This window comes from Chiloscyllium plagiosum, chromosome 9 (genome assembly GCF_004010195.1).
Source record: "Chiloscyllium plagiosum isolate BGI_BamShark_2017 chromosome 9, ASM401019v2, whole genome shotgun sequence".
In the NCBI taxonomy this organism is placed as follows: domain Eukaryota; kingdom Metazoa; phylum Chordata; class Chondrichthyes; order Orectolobiformes; family Hemiscylliidae; genus Chiloscyllium; species Chiloscyllium plagiosum.
In genome coordinates this window covers 32842756-32866652 of record NC_057718.1, presented here as the reverse complement: position 1 = coordinate 32866652, position 23897 = coordinate 32842756, and the positions used below count along the sequence as shown (strand labels likewise).

The 23897-nt window shown below is 40.1% G+C and overlaps 1 protein-coding gene across 2 annotated transcripts in view; it reads left to right on the top strand.

Annotated features, from left to right (window-relative positions):
* pigf (phosphatidylinositol glycan anchor biosynthesis, class F) overlaps nucleotides 1-23897 on the top strand; it is a 119690-nt gene that overhangs the window by 46507 nt on the left and 49286 nt on the right. The window lies entirely within an intron of this gene.

Sequence of the window (23897 nt, the reverse complement as noted above, 5' to 3'; positions counted from 1 at the left end):
ATTCCACATGCTGGGAGCCAAAATGATGTATGGGCCTTTTGAGAATCACATTTGAAAGTGCAAGTATTTATCTACAGGGATGATGAATACTCCAACACGTTTAATACTGTACATAGTTAAATTACACTGGGGAGAAAGTGAGGACTGCAGATGCTGGAGATCAGAGCTGAAAATGTGTTGCTGGAAAAGCGCAGCAGGTCAGGCAGCATCCAAGGAGCAGGAGAATCGACGTTTCGGGCATGAGCCATTCTTCAGGAATGATTCAAGAATGATTCCTGAAGAAGGGCTCATGCCCAAAACGTCGATTCTCCTGCTCCTTGGATGCTGCCTGACCTGTTGCGCTTTTCCAGCAACACATTTTCAGCTCTTAATTACACTGGGCCAAATAAAGAATAAGGTGTAAATCTCTAGGCTGTTTAGCACACAGATTTTCAAATTTCATTTCCTCACTCCAAGAATTCCACAATCATCACATTTCTGTATTTGTTGAAACACATCCATAACCAGCTGATGTCATGTTAACTATTAAGTAACTGGATCAAACTTTGTACAACTCTACAATCCATTTATAATTACAACAGCATATGCCTTTGACACCATAAAATATCCAAGGTACTACTTCACAGCAATGTTGAATTCATTTTAACACTAGCTACATAGAGAAATCTGAGAAAGTGATCAAAAATTTATTTAGAGATCCATTTTAACGAGAGCCTTAAAAGAGAAGAGTTAGAGAAGTAGAGAGATTTAAGGAGGCAGTTCCCTCAAGGCAGCTGAAAGCATAGGCACCTATGGTAGAGTAATTTATATTTTATTTTGTTCGTTAAATGAGTGTGTCACCCACCTCTCCTTGCCCCTGAGAATATGATGATGATCTGACTTCTCTAAACACTGCAGTTCATGTGGTGTGGCAATAATCTCAATGTTGCTAGGGAGGGTGTTCCAGGATTTTGACCCAAGGAACAGCAATACTGTGGCTTTCAAGATGCTTTGTGACTTGGAGGGAAGCATATCTGGTAGTGGTGTTAGCACGCATCTGATGCCCTTCTTCTAGGTGGTAAGAGATTTTAGGTTTGGAAGTTGTTGTTGAAGGAGCTTTGACAAATTGCTGTCTTTGTGGTACACATTGCTTTGTCCTTCACGTGGTGTAAATTGAGTGTGCTGTTTTGTATTGGATAGTGTCTAAGTATCTTGAGTGTTGGAGCTGCACTAAATCAGGCAAGTAGAACGTATTCCATCAAATTCCTGGTTTGTGCCTTGTAGTTGGTGGACAGGCTTTAGGGAGTCAGGAGATGATGTACTACTTGGATTCCTAGCTCCTGACCTGCCTGTTTAGCCATAGTATTTATATAGGAGAAAGTGGACTGACCAGCTGTGCTTTTCCAGCACCACACTTTTTGACATAGTATTTACATGACAGGTCAGCTTCTGGTCATTGGCAAAATACCATTATCTTGGAGGTTGCCAATTAACGACGATAATGTCATTAAATGTTGAAGGATAATTGTTAGATTCTCTTGTTGGAGATGGTCACTGCTCAGTTCTTGTGTGGTGTGCATGTTACATACCATTTAGCAGATGAAACTTCCATGTTGTTCTGGTCTTTGCTGTTTTGAATATGGGCTGCCTAAGTATCTGAGTTGCAAATTCTGCTGAATACTCATTATCGAACACTCCCTTCTGACCTTCTGATAAAGACAGCTGAAGCTGGAGCTGCGATGACTGACCTATAACCACAACCGTCTTCCCTCGTGTTAAGTATGGAAGGTTTTACCTTGATTTCTGTTGACAGTTTTGCTAGGGCTCCTTGATGCCACATTTAGACAAATGTGCTCTTGATGTCGATGGCCATATTCCTACCTCCTTTCTGGAATTCTGCTCATTTATCCATGTTTGAGCCAGAATTGTAATAAGATCAGGAACTGCATGACTGGTGGAACGTAAGCCGATTGTCAGTGAGCAGGTTATTGCTGCATTTATGCTACTTGATAGCACTGATGACACCTTCCTTCACTTTATTGATGTTGAGGAATTGACTAATGAGGCAATAATTATGGGCCAGATTGAATTTGCTTTTGCATACATGACATATCTCAGCAATTTTAAGGGCAGGAGGGTGGCTCAGTGATTAGCACTGCTGCCTCACAGCACCAGGGATCTGGGTTTGATTCCACCCTCCGGCAACTGTTGTAGAGTTTGCACATTCTCCCTGTGTCTGCAGGGGTTTCCACTGAGTGTTCCAGTTTCCTCTCAGAGTCCAAAAATGTGCAAGTTAGGTGCATTGGCCATGCTAAATTACCCATGGTGTTCAGGGATGTATAGGTTCAGTGTATTAGCCATAGGAAATGCAGGGTTACAGCGATAGAGTAGGGGGGAGGGTCATTGTGGACATGTTGGGCTGAATGACCTGTTTCCCCAATGTAGGGATTCTATGCATTCTCCACATTGCCAGGTGGATGCTGGTGTTGTAGTTGAACTTGAACAGCTTGGCTAGGGATGCAGTGAGTTCTGGAACAGAGGCTATCAATATAGCTATTCCAGAAAACTGGTTGAGGGAAGGACAGGACTGACAACTCATTGATCTGGGTTTTAGATATTATAGGTGGAAGGCCCAAGAGAGAAGGGGAAGTGGTGTTTTTGATTAAGCAAAATATTGCTACTGTACTTAGAATATTTCTGAGGGATAGTCCAGTGCAATTATAAGAGTAGAAATTAAAAGTAAGAAAGGGATGATCACCTTGGTTTGGTTGTTCGATAGGGTCCTCAATAGTTAGAGGGAAATTGAGGAGCAAGTATGTAGAGAGATCTCAGATATATAAGAATAATAAGGTTGTAATAGTGGGGATTTTAATTTTCCAAACATTGACTGGGACTGCCATAGTGTTAAATGCTTGGATGTGAGGAATTTGTTAAATGTGTTCAAGAAAATTTTCTTTGTCAATATTTAAATGTACCTACTAGAGAAGGAGCAGAACAAGTGACTGAAGTGTTGGTAGGAGAACACTTTGGGACTAGTGATCATAATTTTATTAATTTTAAATAGTTATGGAAAAGTATAAGCCTTCCATAAAAGTAAATGTTCTTAATTGGAGTAAAGCAAATTTTAATGGTCTGAGACAAGAACTTTCAATAGTTGATTGGAGTAGGCTATTCGCACTTAAAGGGACGACGCACAAATGGGAGGCTTTCAAAAGTGTGATAACAAGAGTTCAGAGGCATTATGTTTCTGTTAGATTGAAAGGAAGGCTTGGAAAGAGTAGGATATAATAGATGATTCAAGATATTAAGACTCTAGCCAACAGTAAGAAAGAATTCATATTAGATAACTTGGATCAAATGAATCTCTCGTGTAAAAAGATATATCCTCTCTTTGCCCTGCTAATTTGAGAGCGCCTTGGCTGATATGATTAAAGCTAATCCAAAGAGTACATTAAGAGCAAGTAGAGAGAGAATGGGACCCCTTAAAGATCAACAAGGTTGTCTGTGTTGAACATCAGAAGATGGGAGTGATATTAAATACAGTCGTAGAGTCATACAGCACAGAAACAGACACTTCGGTCCAACTGGTCCATGTCAAACATAAACCCAAACTAAACTGGTCCCACCTGTCTGCTGCTGGTCCATATCCCTCCAAACCTTTCCTATTCGTGTATTAATCCAAATGTCTTTTAAACGATGTAATTATACCCACATCCACCACTTCCTCAGGAAGTTCATTCCACACACGAACCACCCCCTGTGTAAAACAAAACAAAATTTCCTCTCATTCTTTTTAAGTCTCTCTTCTCGCACCTTAAAAATGTGCCCCCTAGACTTGAAATCCCTATGCTAGAGAAAGGACAACTACCATTTACTCTATCTATACCTCCTTATTTTATAAACTTCTATCAGGTCGCCTCTCAACTTCCTACACTCAAATGAAACAAATCCCAGCCTAACCAGTCCTTTTTAACTCAAACCTTACATATCTGGCAACGTCCTGGTAAACCTCTTTTGAACCCTCTCCAGTCTAATAATATCCTTCCTATAACTGGGTGACCAGAACTGGACACGGTATTCCAGAAGAGGCCTCACCAATATCTTGTACAGGCTCAACATGACTTCCCAACTCAGATACTCAAAGGACCGAGCAATGAAGGCAAGTGAACCAAATGCCTTTTTAACTACCAACACTATATGTGACACAAACTTCAAAGAATTATGTACCTCCAACCCAAGTCCCTCTGTTCTACAACACTACCCAAGGCTCTAACATTAATTAGATAAGCCTTGTTTGTTGTCCCAGAATGCAATACCTCGCATTTATCCAGATTGAACTCCAACTGCTATTTTTCAGCCCATGGACCCATTTGATCAAGATCGCTTTGTACTCTGAGAACCTTCTTCACTGTCGATAATGCCACCAATTTTGATGATGTCCGCGAACTTACTAACCATGCCTTCTGTGTTCTCAACCAAATCATTTAGATAAATGACAAACAAAAGTGGACCCAGAGCCAATCCCTGTGGAACACCGCTGGTTACAGGCCTCCAGTTCGAAAAGCATCCCTCTACCATTACTCTGTGTCCTGCCTTAAGCCAATTATGTATCCAGTTAGCAAGCTCACCCTGAATCCCATGTGGCCTAACTTTACCTTTCAGAACCTTGTCAAAAGCTTTACTAAAGTTATAACATATAAAGTACATTTGGATAATTACATGAATGGTAAGCTTTCAAGAGGCATGGGTCAAATGCAGGCAGGTGGGACTAGTTTGGTTTGGGAAAATGATCAGTGTAGACCAGTGGGACCGAAGGGTCAGTTTCCATGCTGTATGACTGGATGAATCCGACTCTACTATTGGCAAATGTTGTCAGGGCCCATAGCCTTTGGAGTATTGGGTCCTTTCATCCATTTCTTAATGCATTGTGAAGTGAACTGAATTGGCTGAAGACTGGCACCTGCGATGCTGGGGACCCGAAGAGGGTTCATGAACAATTCTATGTAAATGCAAGCCAATTTTTTATTGAACAGCTTTGATACAGTGGATTAGAATACTCCATTCACCTAAGGACTCTTTTATTTGAGTGTTCTCAGCCCATTGAGCCTCCCCCATCATTCTGTGGCTGATGAAACATTTCACTGTCTTTTATCCATTTCCCCATACTCCTCTACCTCAGCGTAAATCAGAAATCTGTTCATTGCTACCTTAAACATACTCAAAGACTGAACTTCCCAGCCCTCTGTGGGAGAGAATTTCAAAGCAGTAAGAACCCTCTGAGTTTTAAAAAAATTCCTCATCTCAGCCCCTAAGTTGCATTATTCGTTTTTTGCAAATTGTGCCCCAGGTTCTAGATTCCCCTTGTGGAAAACATCCTGCCTAGATCTGTCCTGTCTATCCTTGGAAGAATTTTGCATGTTTCAACAAAATCATCTCTCATTCTTTTGAAACTCTAAAAGAATACAAGACCAGCTTGCCCAATCTCTCTTCAGAGGATAGTCCCAATCCCTCCAAGAACAGGTCTGTGAACCTTTGTTGCATTCCTTCTATTGTAACAATATCCTTCCAGAAATGTGGAGACCTAAACTCTGCATCTAGAGTTCCAAGTGTTTTTTTTTCACTGGTGTTAAACCAGTCTTACGTTTGCAACAAGAACCTAACTGAGATGCCAGATACCAAGGATTAACAAGGATGGATAATGCAGGAAATGGAAAATTCAAATCGATTCAATGAAGGGGACTATAGTGAAACTGGCACATTTTGGAGCTGTGCAAAAGAAAAGTGTAGCATTTGTAGCTTTGATCACTTTGAATACAAAAGGGAAAACTTGAGATGTTTTCAGTTGCTTTCAAAAAGTAGCAAAGCGGAATTTTTTAATATTGTACAATTTTGCTTAGTGTGCATATCTGCCTTGATGGTTTTTGACAACTTGAATAAACTCCAGAAACTGTTACACCAAAATAGAATTCTTTGCTGATGAGAATTCCTGGCCAGTATTCCTATGGAAATGAGTACTCCCAAGACACTCACTTTTATTTAAAAACAACCTGCAAAATCTGCCACATTCTCACTCGTACCATTATTCAACAATATGTAACAGTTGGAACACTTGTGATTCATTAACTTAATCTTAAACTTTTTTCTTTTCAGTTTCCATTGTTTGTAACCATTCTGTCACATCTTTATTGACAAACCTTTTGGTTTTCTATTTATATTTCTAAGATGTTTTCATTCATTTTTCATTATTTACAAAGAGCTTCTTCCTCTAATTCTTTTTCCTTGGTTTGTCCCTCTTGGCCCAAGTGCAAGCTTGGATATCACCAAGTACCTCATCGACAAATAATTATTTTGAAACTGTAGTCACTTCACTCTTTTAATGTGGGGAAATGCAGCAGTGAAAATTTACCCAGAGAAAGATGGCAAAATCAGCTTTGCGAAAAATCATGAAATCTTTATTATTGTTGATTTAAGCATAAATATTGGGAAATACATCAGAAATAACTTTATTTTTGTTCATCAAATTGTGCCAAACTATTGTTTACATCTACCTGAGAGACCCGTTGGGGTCATGGTTCAACACCTCATCCAAAATACAGCATTAGCAGACCATGTAACAGTCTCAATACTGTACTCTAATATTAATCTGAACTATCTGCTCCAGTCTATGAGATAGAACACACAAGAAGGGCCTTTAGAGAATTATCTTTAATTGTGTATGGACATGGTATGTGGCACTCCATCACATAAATGTAATTGAGATTAGGAATTCACTGGGTGATATATTTGTCTGAGGTGTTGCAGGCACGATTTCTAATTTGATTCAGTTTTGACTGATTCTTTTCAACTCGTTAAATGCCACTTTCTTTCATAACTATTTATCAAGGCTTTCAAACTGCGTGTCCTCGCGATATACCTCTTGTAACGGAAATATTATCAAAGACTATAAAGGCAACCACTCCGTCTAGTTCCCACACCACCAACAGTTCTATGCTTGCAGTGGGCAGATTACTGAACCAACATTGGTGGCCGTCCCATGATCCACAATCCATTTGAATGAAGCTTGCTTAAACTTCTCCATAAAAGAGAAATCAACTAACTAGTGCTCATACTATTATTCACACAGTTTTCTAATTACACTCCCCTAATCTCCAAAACCTCATGAGTAACTGAGCCTAGCTTCACATTCTTCTTGCTCTATTCCCCTAAAGTGTTTTTTAAGTTATGCTTAAAAAATTAGTTAAAACGTGCCTGTTCCATTTCGGGAGACTTGTAATGGCGCCAGCAAGCACAAGCTCTTTGGCTTTTCTTTCTTTCCTCCGTCATTTCTGGAGCTTCAGTTTTCAATGGGCTGCTACCTTTTCTGCACCTCCCAAATGTTTGAGCATCCACCTGAACTCTTTCCTATTTGCTTCATGTGAATGACTCAAAGCCATCTCATCAGCAACACTTTATCTCTCATTGTGGCTTGGTGGCAATTGATTAGATGATTAGATTCCCTACAGTGTGGAAACAGGCTCTTCGGCCCAACAAGTCCACACCAACCCTCCGAATAGTAACCCACCCAAACCCATTTCCCTCTGACATGCATCTGACACCACAGGCAATTTAGAATGGCCAATTCACCTGACCTGCACATCTTTGGACTGAGAGGAAGCCCACACAGACATGGGGAGAACGTGCAAACTCCACACAGACAGTCACCCGAGGCTGGAACCGAACCTGGGTCTCTGGTGCTGTGAGGCAGCAGTGCTAACTGCTGAGCCACCGTGCTGCCCTGGCTTATACCCTGGCAGTCATTATGTTCTGTGTATCTCTCAACTTAACTATTTTCCTTGCTTAATATATAATGTTTTTGCCACCTTTCTGCTGCTACCTGACCACTTGTGCTTTGTGTGTTTGTTTCTCTGTCATTTTCTCTTGCTCGCCTTCCTTATTTTTTCCCTCACCTTCCCGTGCCCTTTCTCTTGCAGCTCAGGTTTCAGCAGTTCTTTGTCATACTGCTAGATGGAGCTCTGCCTAGTCATACAGTGATTGAGAAAAGAGCAGTTACAACCTCATTCAGCAAAAATATGCTTTCCATCTGCGAACCATTGACACATGCGTGCAGTGGGCGAGGAGAACTGCCTCACTGTCCTTGCCGAATGAGGAATGTAATGATGTTTCATTGTGAGAGATTTGTGGCTTTAATTCTACTTCATAGTAATCCTACTGACATTTTATTTAGTACAATTAAGTCCAAAGGTGACTATTGTTCAGGCTTCTTTTGCCATTTAATGACTTCATTACATAAGTCCTCTTATATTAACTGTCAAAAAAAACTAGTCCTGAGCAGTAAATCATTGAAGATTTAATTGGTCAGACAGGATGTGTATGACGCATCCAAATGATAGACGGTTGGCCTTTTCTGCCATATTTTATAGAAAATGGATAGGCAAATGCAAATGTTTCTTTTATAGAGTAGAGTAGAATCCCTACAGTGTGGAAGCAGGCCATTTGGCCCAACAAGTCCACACTAACTCTCTCTGAAGAATATCCCAACCAGACCTCTATTATTTTACATTTCTCCTGACTAATGCACCTAACCTGCATATACTGAAGCACTATGGGCAATTTAGCATGGACAATTCACCTAACCTGTACATCTTTGGACCGTGGAAGGACACTGGAGCACCCAGAGGAAACCCACATAGACATTGTTGCTGACAGGGTGGTGTAAGAGAAGGGCTAATTCAGAAGTGTTTGTTCCTCAACGAATATAGCTTAACCACTTAAAGACGTATTTGATTCCAAACAGTTATCAAATCGTAGCCAAAGAATCTTGAGCAAGCTTTGCTCTTCTTATGTCTTCTTCACCTCTTAAGGGTGTATCTTTGTCTCCTTCGTTTCCACTTAGAAATGTTATTGCCATTAAATGTCCGGGACAAGTGATTAAGCATTCTTCAGGTGATGGCCATTGTTTATGTTTCTACATTCTGGTTGGACTAGCTCATCAAAAAGGCTGTCTTGCAGATTTAATGCCACAGTTATTTATCGGTTATTCATTGATGTTGTAGTTATTATCCCATTGCTGCCTGTGGAAGCTTGATGTCTGTAACTGGCTGCGATGTATCTTACATTACAACAGCAACTGTACTTCAGGCCATGTAACACCAAGAGACCTTGTGGTGTTAAAATGCTATTTATATACTGGTATTTGTGTTAGTGTTTATCAAATAGTAATGCAATTGTTTTCTAGACATAAGATTCTTTTTTGTAAAATGCAACTAAATTTGAAAGGGTTCAGAAAAGTTTTACAAGGATGTTGGATGTTTTGAGCTATAGGGAGAGGCTGAATAGGCTGGGGCTATTTTCCCTGGAGCGTCCTCTATAAGGGGTGACCTTATAGAGGTTGATTAAAAATCATGACGGGCATGGGTAGGATTAATAGTCAAGGACTTTTCCCATGGGGAGGGAGTCCAAAACTAGAGGGCATAGGTTTATGGTGAGAAGAGAAAGATTTAAAAGGGATCCAAGTGGCAACTCTTTCAGCCGCAGGATGGTGTATGCCAGGAATGAAATGCCAGAATAAGTGGTGAGCCTGGCACAAATACAAATTTAAAAAGAATCTGGATGGATATATGAATAGGAAGGATTTAGAGGAATATGAGCCAAATGCTGGCAGATAGAACTAGATTAATGTAGGATATCTGCTCAACATGGACGAGTTAGACCCATTCCGATGGGTCTGTTTCTATGCTGTACAACTCTGACTTTGAGTCAATGACGGACAATTTAATTTGCATAACGAGTTGCTGTCTTTGCGAAAGAGCTGTAAGGATATATACAGTGGAGCACAAACTTTAGTGTTTCACTTTTTTTCCCCGCTTACCCAGTTGTCTCCAATTTGATCCCCTACTTAAAAGCAATAACTGATGTTTGAGTATACATGTATTGGCAGCCATCTGCCTTACACAGAGCTAATTAGTTTTCAGGCTGGTATCAGAAAGGTTGTTTGATCTTTAACAGAGTGCAGTCCCTTTTGTTTTTAAAGACTACATACAACTTACAGCAAGGATTAGCAGATAAGAATCAGAACAAGGAATTCAGTAAATCTTGACTGAAAATTAAACAGTTTAAGTAAGAAGCAGAAGTGATAGTGTATGAATGTACAAAACTAATTTCAAGATGGGCCCAGAATTCAGTTTGAAACCACAAGAAATGCCACAGAATACTGAAGTAACAAGTGCCTGGATGATATATCCAGAAAGAAACTTTTGCTTATTCCTAAACAATTAAACAATACACCCTCACCACCAAACGTTTCATTAAATAAAATTGTGTGGAAGAACAATAGAGTCTTCAAACTGATCATTTAAAGCACAGGTCATTTGCATTGAAAATATAGCTCAACTGTAAGAAAAACAGAAAATGCTGGCTATACTCAACAGGTCTGGCAGTATTTGTCAAACGAGAAATCAAGTGGGCGGCATGGTGGCACAGTGGTTAGCACTGCTGCCTCACAGCGCCAGAGACCCGGGTTCAATTCCTGCCTCAGGTGACTGACTGTGTGGAGTTTGCACGTTCTCCCTGTGTCTGCGTGGGTTTCCTCCGGGTGCTCCGGTTTCCTCCCACAGTCCAAAGATGTGCAGGTCAGGTGAATTGGCCATGCTAAATTGCCCGTAGTGTTAGGTAAGGGGTAAATGTAGGGGTAAGGGGTAAATGTAGGGGCATGGGTGAGTTGCGCTTCGGCGGGTCAGTGTGGACTTGTTGGGCCGAAGGGCCTGTTTCCACGCTGTAATGTAATCTAATCTAATCTAATGTTTCAGCCTTTTCTTCTTCCTGTGGAGTGTGCACATTCTTTCCATGTCTGCATAGGTTTTCTCCAGGTGATCTGCTTTCCTCCCAGGTGAAATCTTCACCTGACAAAGGAGCAGCGCTAAAACAGATTGTGATTCTAAATAAACATGTTGGACTATGACCTGGTGTCGTGTGACTTCTGACTTCATCCACCCCAGTCCAACACCGGCATCTCCACGTCACAACTTTGGAGGAAGATGGGGTCAGTACATTTCCACAGGTCATAGTCATAGAGTCATAAGAAGTGCTAACAACATCCATGCTTCCCAAGTTACCGGCACTGATCATCTCCAGCAATAAAGAGCCTAACCGTCTCCTCATGACATTCATTTGCCAATAAGAAATCTTCCAGCTCTGGGGTCATCAGAAGCTGAATTGAAAAGTGATCTAAATGCCATACCTGTCGAGAGTGAATGAGACCATGCATTCTACCGCTAGTGACTCACCACATAACTCCTCCACCTTCAATGCCCCATGAATTAAAAATTGCTGTTCTTATGAAGTATGTGTTGATATAATCTCTCCTTCTACAGAATTCACTAAAAGCCATTGGAGGAGTGCAGAAGTATTTTAAAATGCCAATGGAATATTGGCCTTAACTAAAGGATTGCAGGAACACAAAGGCATGGCAATTGAGATTTCATGTCATCTAAGTTCAGTTCCAGATTCAGCTCCTAGGTAATGGTATATTGGCCTTTTGAGAGGTGCAACAACTAGATTTTGAGTAAAAATGGTTAAATTTGAGTATAGGTAGCAGATTCTGTTTGTATTCCCAGGGATGATCGAATTAAGGTGTTTCAGGTAATAAAGGGAATTAATAAGTTGGTAGAGAGAAGCTGTTTCTTCTGGCATTAGGAGTCCAGATAAAGGCAGAACTCTGAGATCTAATCTATACAAGGATGATGTCAGGAAACCATCCTCCAAAGAAAAGTTAGTAAGAATCCAAAACATTTTCTTTTTGAATTCCCTCACCCCATCCCAAAATCAAAAAGATACTGAAGCTAGGCCAATTGAAAATTTCAAAACTGAAATAAATTGTATTTTTGTTAACTAAGGACCATAGAACTAATGTAGGTACATGGAAATTAGCATAGTTTGGTTCAGTGTCAGAGTAGGGTGAGACAACAAATGGACTTGCTGTTGTTTCAAGCTAAGGAGTATGTTTCAATCTCATGTCCAGTGCTGAACCCAGTTCTCAGAAATTCCTGAGAGTGCTCTAGATAAAGGGAGTTGTCTGCATTTCAGCATTTTTTTGTGAATTCCAAATACTCTATCTAATGGATTGCTACATCAAAGTAGTGCAATTGATGAATAATTTGCAGCTTGATTATCTGAGTATTCTCAGTGAGCTTTTGAAATTTCATGTTTGAGCTTCATTGTTATTCAAGGCTATTCCCTACTTCTGGTCGAGCCTGTCTTGGCTTCTCGTGTCTGTTTCACTGAGGGTTACTTCATAGGGGCAGAGATCCTGAGGCCTTGCACTCAGCTTACACAGAAGGTAATACAAGTAGAACAACAAAAGGCTATATAGTCATAAGTTTAGGAGCAGAAGTGGATCATTTGGGCAATTGACTCTGCACTGCCATGCACTGAAACCATGGCTGATTTGATCATCCTCAGCTCTACTTTCTTGCCTTTTCTCTATAGCTCTTGGTTCCTTTGTTCATTTAATCTTTATCCGTGTTGACGACACTTAATGACCTATCCTCTGCAGAAAATAATTCCACAGATGCACACCCTTCTGAGAGAAGAAATTCCTCCTTATCACTGTCTTAAGTGGGCCACCACATGCTTTGTGATTTTGTTCTCTGGTCCTATACCCTTCCACAAGGAGAAGCAATTTCTAAGCATCTACCCTGTCAAACCTTGTAAGAATCTTGTATGTTTCAGTAAGGTCACCTCTCATTCTTAACTCCAATGCATACAGTTCCAGCCTACTCCAAAAAAAAGTCCTTCTGTAACTGGAATCACATAATTCACCTTCTCTAGGTTGCCTCCTAAATCAGTTTATCTCTCCTTTAGGTAAGAGGTCCAAAACTATTTAGTGTTCTGGCTGTTGTCTAATTAGTGTCTTGTATAATTTTAGTAAGACTTAGCTATTTTTATCACCCATTCACTTTGAAATAGGGCCACCATTCCATTTAACTTCCACTATATGCTTAAATGCTAGCTTTTATATGATTTATGCACAAGGACCCCTGCATCTCTGCGGCTTTCCTTTATCCTTCCTCCCAAAGGGCATAGTTTCATATATTTTCACATTATATTCCATCTGCCAGTTTTGTCCTTGCATTTAATCTGCCTATATTGCTTTGTAGATGCTCTGTCATTGTCACCACTTGCCTTCCCACCTATTTTTCTGTGATCTAAAAACATGATGATAATACATTCAATTTCTTCATCCAAATATATGGTAAATAATTATTTCTGTGGCATTCCACTATTTGCAAGTTGCATCCTGAAAATGGTTCCCTTTATTCCAATTCTCTGCTTTCAATTAGTTAACCAATCGTCCATACCCATATACTACCTCCAACACCATAGGTTCTTATCTTCTAGGTTTATGTTCTTTGATTTAACATAAATGTTTGAGCGCCTTTCCATTTCTTCAGTTGCTGGCAGTTTTAAGGGAGGAGGCCGCAGGGGACTATGAGTAAGGCATATGGTTCTGATTGACAGCAGGGTTAAGTCACCAGTGGGGCAAATTCTCCCTTCTAGAACTGCTCAGGTTGTTGGCACAAGTGACCGACGCGATTGTTAACACGCAAGCTGAGTGTCAGTCCAGCAGTGGGGGAAGGGAACTTTATATTTTTAATTTTAGAGTTGGGGAGGTCCAATCCTTTCTGTAGCTGCCTGGTCAGCAGGATGGGTTTACACTGTGTCTTGCAGCATGTTCACTCCCAGGCACCTGTGGGGCAAGTTACTTCAAAAATAATCTTGTCTTTGAATTGCTGCTTCAGGCTGCTAGCTATGCCAGCATGTCACAATTTCTTTTAAGTTAGTTGAGGCTTTCCTGAAACAATCTTGATTGTTCTGAATTCAGTTCTTCTTTCTGAGTGGAATAAATTCCAGCCCTATTTTTATTACCAGCACCCTACCAACTCTCACTAATTCTGATTCCAGTATATCATTTTAAAAAAATTTTTAAGACAGATGTTTGTAATCTTTAATAAAAACGAAGATTTGTCAGAAGTCCCACTTTGCCCTTTTTAGATCACTCTTTCTGTCTGGGTGTGTTTTACTGTTTTGGTCACTTAGTGTTATAGCCATCCATTGCTTCTGGCCATGACAAAAGTTGATTGTTAAGATAGGCTAAGATATGTTTTCATTTGTGGGACGAGATTCTCTGTCTGATCTTTATATATTTTGGCTTTTAACCAAAGTACAGTTGACTGGTTCTGTTAATGGCATCTTCTTGGATTGGAACTTTTGTCACAAAATTCTTTGGGTTAGACCCTAAATGAAACATCTTTCAATTACATTATTGAAGGAATGAACATGCATTTATATGGTGCATCCCAAAGTTAAATGTAGCAAATCAAGTTGTTTGAAATACAATCACTGCTGTATTTTTTTAGATTAGATTAGATTACTTTACAGTGTGGAAACAGGCCCTTCGGCCCAACAAGTCCACACCGACCCGCCGAAGCGTAATCCACCCAGACCCCTACATTTACCCCTTACCTAACACTACAGGCAATTTAGCATGGCCAATTCACCTGACCTGCACATCTTTGGACTGTGGGAGGAAACCGGAGCACCCGGAGGAAACCTACGCAGACACGGGGAGAACGTGCAAACTCCACACAGTCAGTCGCCTGAGGCGGGAACTGAACCCGGGTCTCTGGCGCTGCGAGGCAGCAGTGCTAACCACCGTGCCACCCATAAACTATTTACTGAGCCATGCACTGACATAGTCTGCACAGCACTCCATGCTGGGCTGATAGTCCTGTTTACTGAGCCATACACTGACATAGTCTACACAGCTTTCTACTCTGGCCCGATAGCCCGGTTTACTGAGACATACACTGGCATTCTCTGCACCGCTCCCCAGGCTGGTAGTCCATTTACTGAGCCATACACTTACATAGTCTGCACAGCTCTCCATGCTGTGTCTCATATTCCGGTTTCCTGAGCCATACACTGACATAGTCTGCACAGCTCTCCATGCTGTGTCCCATAGTCCGGTTTCCTGAGCCATACACTGAGATCGTCCGCTCAGCTCTCCCTGCTGGCCCGATAGTCCGGTCTACTGAGCCATACACTGACATAGTCTGCACAGCTCTCCATGCTGTGTCCCATAGTCCACTTTGAGGCCACTGCAGCAGCATGCTTTCCTGTAGAGCAATGAGATAAATACTAGAAAATAGTTTATTCAGGGATAAATATTGGCTATAATAATTTTTCAAATGATACTCTCTTGCTCCTCTTCCTCAAAAAGGCCATTATAATATGTTTGAGCCAGATTAGAAGGCAGAGAGTCCTTTTGCTTTAATGTCACGACTCCAGGGTCGAGGTGCTGATATTGTGGCACATATCAATATTAATGTGTAATATATGCGTTAGTTTCTGGAAAGAAGTTTGAATGTTTCCCTAACTAACTTTCCAGTACAGTGAAGAGAACTACCACTAAAGCCAAGGCTGACAATACAAAGCTGTTGAATAACTTAAGTTTCTTAATAATGCTAATACTTAATGGTTAGTGTAGTTTGTTTTTGGACTACTGGAGCTTTCTGATCATTTTCTATATTGTTCTATTTCAACTACTGATATTGAGATTTCCACAGTCCTCATAAGGTGAACCCCACCCTCTGTAGTGCACTGTGAACCAGAATAGTGCTCTCTATTAGACAGTTCTAAATTAACGACTCCACCTTAAACTTGTTCCACTTGTGAAGTTGAAGGTTCAGTCAATCAAGCTGTCTTTTGCATCAGCATGTTCTCTGCCAATGCACGATCAGCTATTTCCTTCTTCCTGGGCTTGGTAAACACTGCTATTGCCTCATTTAATGATGACATTTTTATAAGGAATCGACAAGCAGTTTATAAACCATAATTGAACCATATGACAGAGCATGCTTCTTGACTGTAATACACAGTACTGCACTTATCTGCCAAACCAAAAGCACTCTTCAAGTTTCCTTGCAAGACCAGATGGGGAAAAAGAACATCTGAGACTACAATAGCACTTCCATTTTTTTATACTGCAGTGCCTGACCCCATCTTTTTTACCAAGCTAACAGGAAATTTGAAGATTAAGTAACTTGACTGTCAACATCTGCAATTTTAGTTTAACACTTTTAGATTCCCTACAGGCCCTCTGACCCAGCAAGTCCACTCTGAGGAGTAACCCACCCAGACCCATTCCCCTAACCTATATTTACCCCTAATGCACGAACACTAATGCACCTAATATAGCATGGCGAATTCACCTGATCTGCACATCTTTGGACCGTGGGAGGAAGCCGGAGCACTCGGAGGAAACTTACGCAGACACTTGGAGAATGTGCAAACTCCACACATATGGGAATCAAACCTGGATCCTTGGTGTTGTGAGGCAGAAGTGCTAACCACTGAGCCACCGTGCTGCCCTAAGGCCATACTACTTTTTCTTCCCCCACCCTAAAATGTTAATGTGGCTTGTTTCAGAGTTGCTATGAAAACTGAGGGGAACTGAGAAACACTGTAACTGTCTGGAATTGAATGCTGAATGGTTTCAAACGGGTGTGAAAATGTACATTGTGATATTAATATAGAATGGGGTGGGGGGAGGATGGTAGGATGTCAGGTCTTGGAAAGAAAACTGTTCTCATTTATTTATTAGCAATTTTGCCATACAATATTTTTACAAAAGTGAAGAAGTCTTGCTTTTGGGACTGCAAAGCAGCAGGCGGTATAAATCTGACCAATTTGTGTATTTAGTATTGCTTAAATGTGCACATCATACCAGAGAGGAACTGAGCAGTTATCCCCTTTTGTAGATTTTTGACAATTGGATTGCAGTCTTTAAAAACGCTGCAGTAGTAAATGTGCATGAGACAATGGATATAGGTGAAAAGTTCCCATAAACTGATCGATGTTAAAAGCACTTTGTTCATTTGCTCCTAGCCTTATCTTGTCTTGCATTAGCAATGCATTAGATTGATTTCTTTAAAGAAAAACAAACAGACCATGCAACCTAAGAGATATGAGTAGGATTAAACCATACAGCTCCCTGAGTGTGCTCTACCATTCACAAGATCATTGATCATTGGTTTTAATTCCTCTTCCCCGCCTCCTCCCTTGACTCCCTGAGAGGGTAAGACTCTGTCTTATTGAAACTTTAAATGTATATGACAATAGAAACTCGTTCACCAACCTTTTGAATGAAAAAGAATTCTCATCTCTGTCTTCCAAGCGCCTGAGACTATGCATCTGTGTTCTCGATATCACAGAGGCTTCAGTCTCTCCAAATCTATTCTGTCAGGTTTGTTTTAAAAACCTTTTGTTTCAGTGAGATCACCCCTTACTCTTTTAAACTCTAGAGAATAAAGATCCATTTTGGACAGACTCTCATCATTGGACAATGTTCTCACTCCAGTTCATAAGAATCTATTTTTAAAACAAGGAGTAAACTTCCTAACAAGAAACCAGCTCATAAAGTATTTTAGTTGCAAACCTAGTGTTAAACTTTAATCAAGTATCAATGTCCTGCCAATAGTTTTATTTGCAAGATGCTTGCAGAATATCTAAATCCATCAAAATAGTTCAAGATGCTGGTTTCTAAATTTCCGGCAAGTTTGGGAATTTAATAGTTATTTAGATGCATATTATAAGTATGGTAGATCCAGTGAAGGATACTGTTATACTAGCAAGATTGTTTTAAAGAAAAGCAGATGCTAATTTTATCTTGGCACTAGTTTTCAGTTAAACTGATTACATGGCACTTTCACATTTCCTCATAGCGTGTAAGTAAATCAAACATGAATTCTTAATAAATAAGCTACATGTATGTTTAGATAAACTGTGCTTTTAAAATTGCTTAAGTAAATATTTGCAACTTTCATTTTTCAGATCAGTGTAGGTGTTCTTGAATGCTGTAGTTGTCTTTATGTCCTTTCTTCTGCTGAACATATTTGGGCATCTGAAACTTAAAACATGTTACAGGCCCTGAGACCAATACAGCATTGTTGTCTGCATTTGTGTCTGTGTGATCAATTCTTCAGATGAGAAAATATCAAACTTTATTTGATCCAGTTCACATTCCAAAGACAAATCTGACACTTTACTTTCCAACAGCCAATAAAATCCAGCAAATTGAAACTACACCCTGTATAGTTCATCACATACTGTACACAATAATTGTGCAGTAAATTCACTTGTGTTCTGCAGACTGCAATGAGAAGCAAACTTGCTACCCCATTTCTCTTTCATTGCCCACGTACCTATGATTGTTGAAAAACCCTTCATGATTGGGTATCTCAAATATTACGGGGGATATTTCCAGTCATAAATTTTGCTGCTGAGCTATCTGACTAGATAAAAATATCAAAGATCGATGTTCAAGAAACGATAATGACTTAAGTGGCCAGCTAATTAACTAGTGGGATATCATGTAAATTTTATGTAAGGATGTGTTGATAACATAATAGGAGGAGTAGCCCATTCAGCCCCTTAAGCCTGCTCTACCGTGGCTTATCATCTACCTCAATGCCACGTTCCTACACTATTCCTTATCCATTAATATTGTTAGAAACGAGAAATTATCAGTCACTGTGTTGAACTTATTTAATGACCTGAGCTTCCAAAGCTTCTGTCATAGAGAATGTCAAAGGTTCACTACCCTCCTGAGTGAAGGTGATTCCTCATTTCAATGTCGTTACCTTTATTCTGAGATTGTGCCCTTGCTTTGAAACATCACAGCCAGAGCTACAGTACATTGGTGGACAATGGAAGGAGGAAGATTAGGGTATGATTTAATTGTTTTTAAAAAAAAAAGTTGACAAAATAAAATTACTAGCTAGGTAGATCAAGTAGTCGGATATGCCTCAGGGCAGTTTAAGGATGCATAAACTATTCTAGCCATGTTTTTCATATGGTCTTTTCATATGCTGCAACCCTAGCCAAGTTGTTCCAGTGCAGCTGCAACACTGGCATCTACCCAGACCTGTGTAAAATTTCCCATAAACTAGGATAACTGAACCCAGCCAATTACTATCCCATTAGTTTACTCTTGATTATCTGTGAGGTGGTGGAAGATACCATTAGCACTGCTCTCAAGCAGCACTTACTTAGCAATAAATTGCTCACTGCTCAGTTTGGGTTACGCCAGAGCCCCTCAGCTCCTGACCTCATTGCAGCCTTTGTCCAAACATGAAAGAAAGCTGAATTCATGAGGTGAGATAAGAGTGGCTGCCTTTGACATCAAAGCTGCAGTTGACCATGTGTATCAAGTAGTTCTAGCAAAACTGGGTTCAATGGGAATATGGAAGAAAATGGTCCACTAGTTAGTCATATCTACCACATAAGCAAATGGTTGAGGTTATTGGAGATCAGTCATAGTGATATAATATGGGCGGCACGGTGGCTCAGTGGTTAGCACTGCTGCTTCACAGTGCCAGGGACCTGGGTTCAATTCCTGCCTCAGGCGGCTGTCTGTGTAGAGTTTGCACATTTTGCCCACGTCTTCATGGGTTTCCTCTGGGTGCTCCGGTTTCCTCCCACAATCCAAAGGTTAGGTGAATTAGCCATGCTAAATTGCCCATAGTGTTAGATGCATTAGTCAAGGGTAAATATAGGGTAGGGGAATGGATGTAAGTTAGCCTGCTGAGTTGGAAGGTTCGTTTTCAGACGTTTCGTCACCATACCAGGTAACATCTTCAGTGAGCCTCCAGACGAAGCACTGCGGATGATTCCTGCTTTCTGTGTATATGTTTGGCGATAGTTGGTGATGTCATTTTCTGTTCTTTTTCTCAGGGGGTGATAAATGGGGTCCAAGTCAATGTGTTCGTTGATAGAGTTCCGGTTGGAATGCCATGCTTCTAGGAATTCTTGTGCGTGTCTCTGTTTGGCTTGTCCTAGGATGGATGTATTGTCCCAGTCGAAGTGGTGTCCTTCCTTATCTGTATGCAAGGGTATTAGTGAGAGAGGGTCATGTCCCTCTGAGGGTCAGTGTGGACTTTTGGGCCGAAGGTCCCGTTACCACACTTGGGGAATCTAATCTAACGTCTGCTCCAGGCCATCTCTGCATGAGTTCCTCAGGATGCATTTTTAGTGGTTTCTTCCATGACATTCTAGCCATCCTAAGGTCAGAAATTGGGATGGGGAAGTTTGCTGATGACTACACAATATTCAGCATCATTTGTGGCCTAGATACTTAAGCAATTAATGTCTAAGTACAGCAAGAACTGGATTATATTCAGGACTTGGGCTAACAAGTGGCAAGTAATATTCTCAACACCCAGTACCAGGGAATGACCATCTCCAACAGAGAATTGAACTATTGCCTCTTGTCATTCAATGGCGTCACCATCACTGAATTTCCCTATTGTCAAAATCCTGGAGTGACCATTAACTAGAAACTGAACCAGACTAATTGTATAAGGGCTTATGCCCAAAACATCGATTCTCCTGCTCCTCGGATGCTGCCTGGCCTGCTGTGTTTTTCCAGCACCACATTTTTTCAACTCTGGTCTCCAGCGTCTGCAGTCCTCACTTTCTCCTAATCGTATAAGTACTGTATCTACAAGAGAAGATTAAAGGCTCGTAATCTTTCAGCAAGTAACATACCTCCTGACACCTGGCACAGGTGAGGAGTGTGCAGAATTACTCCCACCTCCCTGGATTAGTGCAGTTCCATCACTCAAAAACACTTGACACCATCTATGGCAAACCAGCTCACTTGATTGAGACCACATCTACAAAGATTTACTCAGTCCAATGCTAACCCTCAATTGTAGCAGTATGTGCCATCTGCAAGTTGCACTGCAGAAATTCAACCAAGGCCCCTTTCATGGCATCTTGCAAGCCCATAAGGACTAACATTTAGTTGGGAACACCACGACATGCAAGTTCCCCTCCAAGCCACTCACCATCCTGACTTGGAAATATTATCACCTTGCTACAGTCTTGCTCAATCAAAATCTTGGAACTCACTCGCTAATGGCTTTGGGGCTGTACCTACACGAAATGAACTGCAGTGGTTCAAGAGGCAGTTTACTAACACCTTCTCCAGACAATGCATATTTCCTTAGTGACTTCAGGAAAAAAAGTGTAAAACATAAATATTAGATGTAATGATGGATTCTATATTATTAAAAATAAATGGTGAAAATTCACTCACTTCTTATTGATCTTTAGCATTAAATGTATATCACTTTATTTGGCTTTTAACAAAGTTTAGAAAGCAACATAATCTAGATCCTTTTAAAATGTGTGAATAATTTAGATATGAGGAAATGATTAAATATTGGCAACAGGCTGGGTAATGTATAACAAGCTGGCAAACCGACACAAAAATATACCCGCCCTTTTTATCTTTCTCTTCTTCTCTAACTACCTCAAAAAGAATGGATAGACAAACATTTGTCATAAAAATTAGATTAAAAGATAAATTGTGAGATTAAATCAAGACTCAAAATGCCAATTACTTGTCAAAAGGCCATCCAAAGTTTGAGTGCACACGGGGTGTGTAGATTCCTGAAGGAAAAAGGAAGCAAGTTATTTTCGTCATGTCCTATTTTGAATCATGAGGGCAGGTTTTGTGAATACAGTAGTTGATTTGTTTACAGAATTTTTGTTTTAAAGCAACATTTGGACAAGATAAAACACAAACAGGGTGATTTATTTTTTATTTTTAAAGTAAATAAACATAATTTTTATTTGTAGAACAACAAATATAGATGCAGTGTACACTTTCCTAAAATGTGCCTCAGACAATTCCCCTGAAATGTCTCTTAAACCAGTATGGGTTTTTCCCATTTCCTAAACTAGCTGTTTTTATAACCAATTTAAGCAGCTTTTATGCAGTGACTGTGCACCTACCAGGAAACTGGCTTGAGACTATATAAATTGATTTCATGTGGGATTCTCCTGGTTCAGTGGCAGCTAGATTCATCTGTCCAGTGCTTTTTTCCAATGTGCTGATTTTTCTCGTGTGCAGGTGCTGACTATTATATAGATTTGGTCTGTTAAAAGCAGTCTTCCTGTACATTACCTAAGTTAATGTACTTGAGCTGCCCTGAAGTTTCTCAGCCATGAATTGTATCGCAGACTAGACATGGCTGATCTTGACATCCACATTTTCCAGTGGAGTCACAAGACATGATCAGGAATAGAAACATCTCTTACTCACTCTGAGCTTGGGACTCAGACCAATTATAGCAGCTCTGGCTTAGGACTGCTCAAGTGCCTTTAACCACTAGGCTAGCAAGCCAGCTGAATATAGAAATTAGGCATAACGGTCACAAAATTGGTCACAATAGCAGTAGGAAGACCAACTTTTTCTTCTGCACTGACTGGCTAGGATCTGGAATCCATTACCTTCATGTGTAGTTCGCATAAATTCAATTGTGGCTCACAAAAATGCATTTGGAAAACAGCTGGACAGAAAAATGTGCTCTGGATAAAGGTTAGGTTAGAGTGGGACTTACACAGTTGTTCTTGCAAAAGCACAGGTGTAATGGACTGAATCTACTCCACATCCTGTAACTATTCAATGCTTTTGAAATCTCAAATCGTCCTATTGAATTTTAGATGCCGAAGTATGCAAATTTAACCCTTTGAGCACAGCTGCTAACTTATCTCGGTTGTTTGAAGTCACAAGGGGTGAGGAACGAGTTTGTTGGGCCTTGAAATTTTATGACTGAATGTCATCATTTTGACTAACTTTCTTGTCCAGTCTTTCAAACTGACTTTCCGACCACTGCCCGAATGTTATTTACAAAGGACCTAGATAGGTAAAAGGACAAAAGAATAAGTAGAGGGGAACAAACCAGTTAAATGTTACTTGATGTTATTTAAGTTAAAACATTTCAATCTGTCACCCTTGAAAAATGAAAAGTTTTATGAAATGAAAGTTTATTTTTCTGCAGCATTTTAGTTTTGAAATTTGGTATTGACTGTACAGTGTCATTTGCAGTGAAACTTCTGCTATATAAGTAGCATTACTGCAATAGGGGATTTCTCCGGGTTACTGTGAATTAATTATTTTTAAACCAACAGGAACCACAGGATTCTGTGCAGCTGTGGGTAGTCGGAGGCATAGTGTATTTTTTTTACAAAAAAAAAAATGATCCAGCAATTCGATTCTTCCTCTTTTGATAAACAAGTCGTCAGTAGGTTAGAGCTAATCCAACACAACAGCACAAACATTTTGTTGAGCTCTGTCATATCGTAGAGGACTATTATCAATGACTAGTCATTGCTCTATGAGCAGTATTGTTTTGGAAATAACATGTTCCAAAAATGCACACTATCTTTTAAGTACTGAATAGTTATCCTGACGTTTCCACCCTCACCACAATGACTACACTGCCTCGAGAAGGGCCCATCATCACCAACTTGGGCAACCAGGGTGAGGTAGTATATAGGCCCTGGTAACTCGCCCATATCCCAAGAACAAATTGTTAAAAGTTTTCCATTCTCAGCATTAAAATTGACTGGTCAATCACATGGCCAGTCAATATTTTAAAATAAAATGAAATGAAATGTCTTGATGAGATATACCACCATTTTATGGGATTAGGGTATTTTTGGAGAAAGAAATTTATTAGCTATTCAATTTAAGAAAGAATGGACAGGAACTGATTAAACTGAACCAAATACATGGCAGGTCATATGCTTTGAAATTAGGAAGTTGTGTTATTTTAAAAATTTACATATTTAACTTTGAATTAGAGTCCATTCTATAGATTTCTGGGAATGGATTGAGAGTTAATGAAAATGGATAAGTGGTATTTTGTGTAGATTAACAGTCAGCTTGTTTGATTAGATTAGATTAGATTACATTAGATTACATTACAGTGTGGAAACAGGCCCTTCGGCCCAACAAGTCCACACCGACCCGCCGAAGCGTAACCCACCCATACCCCTACATTTACCCC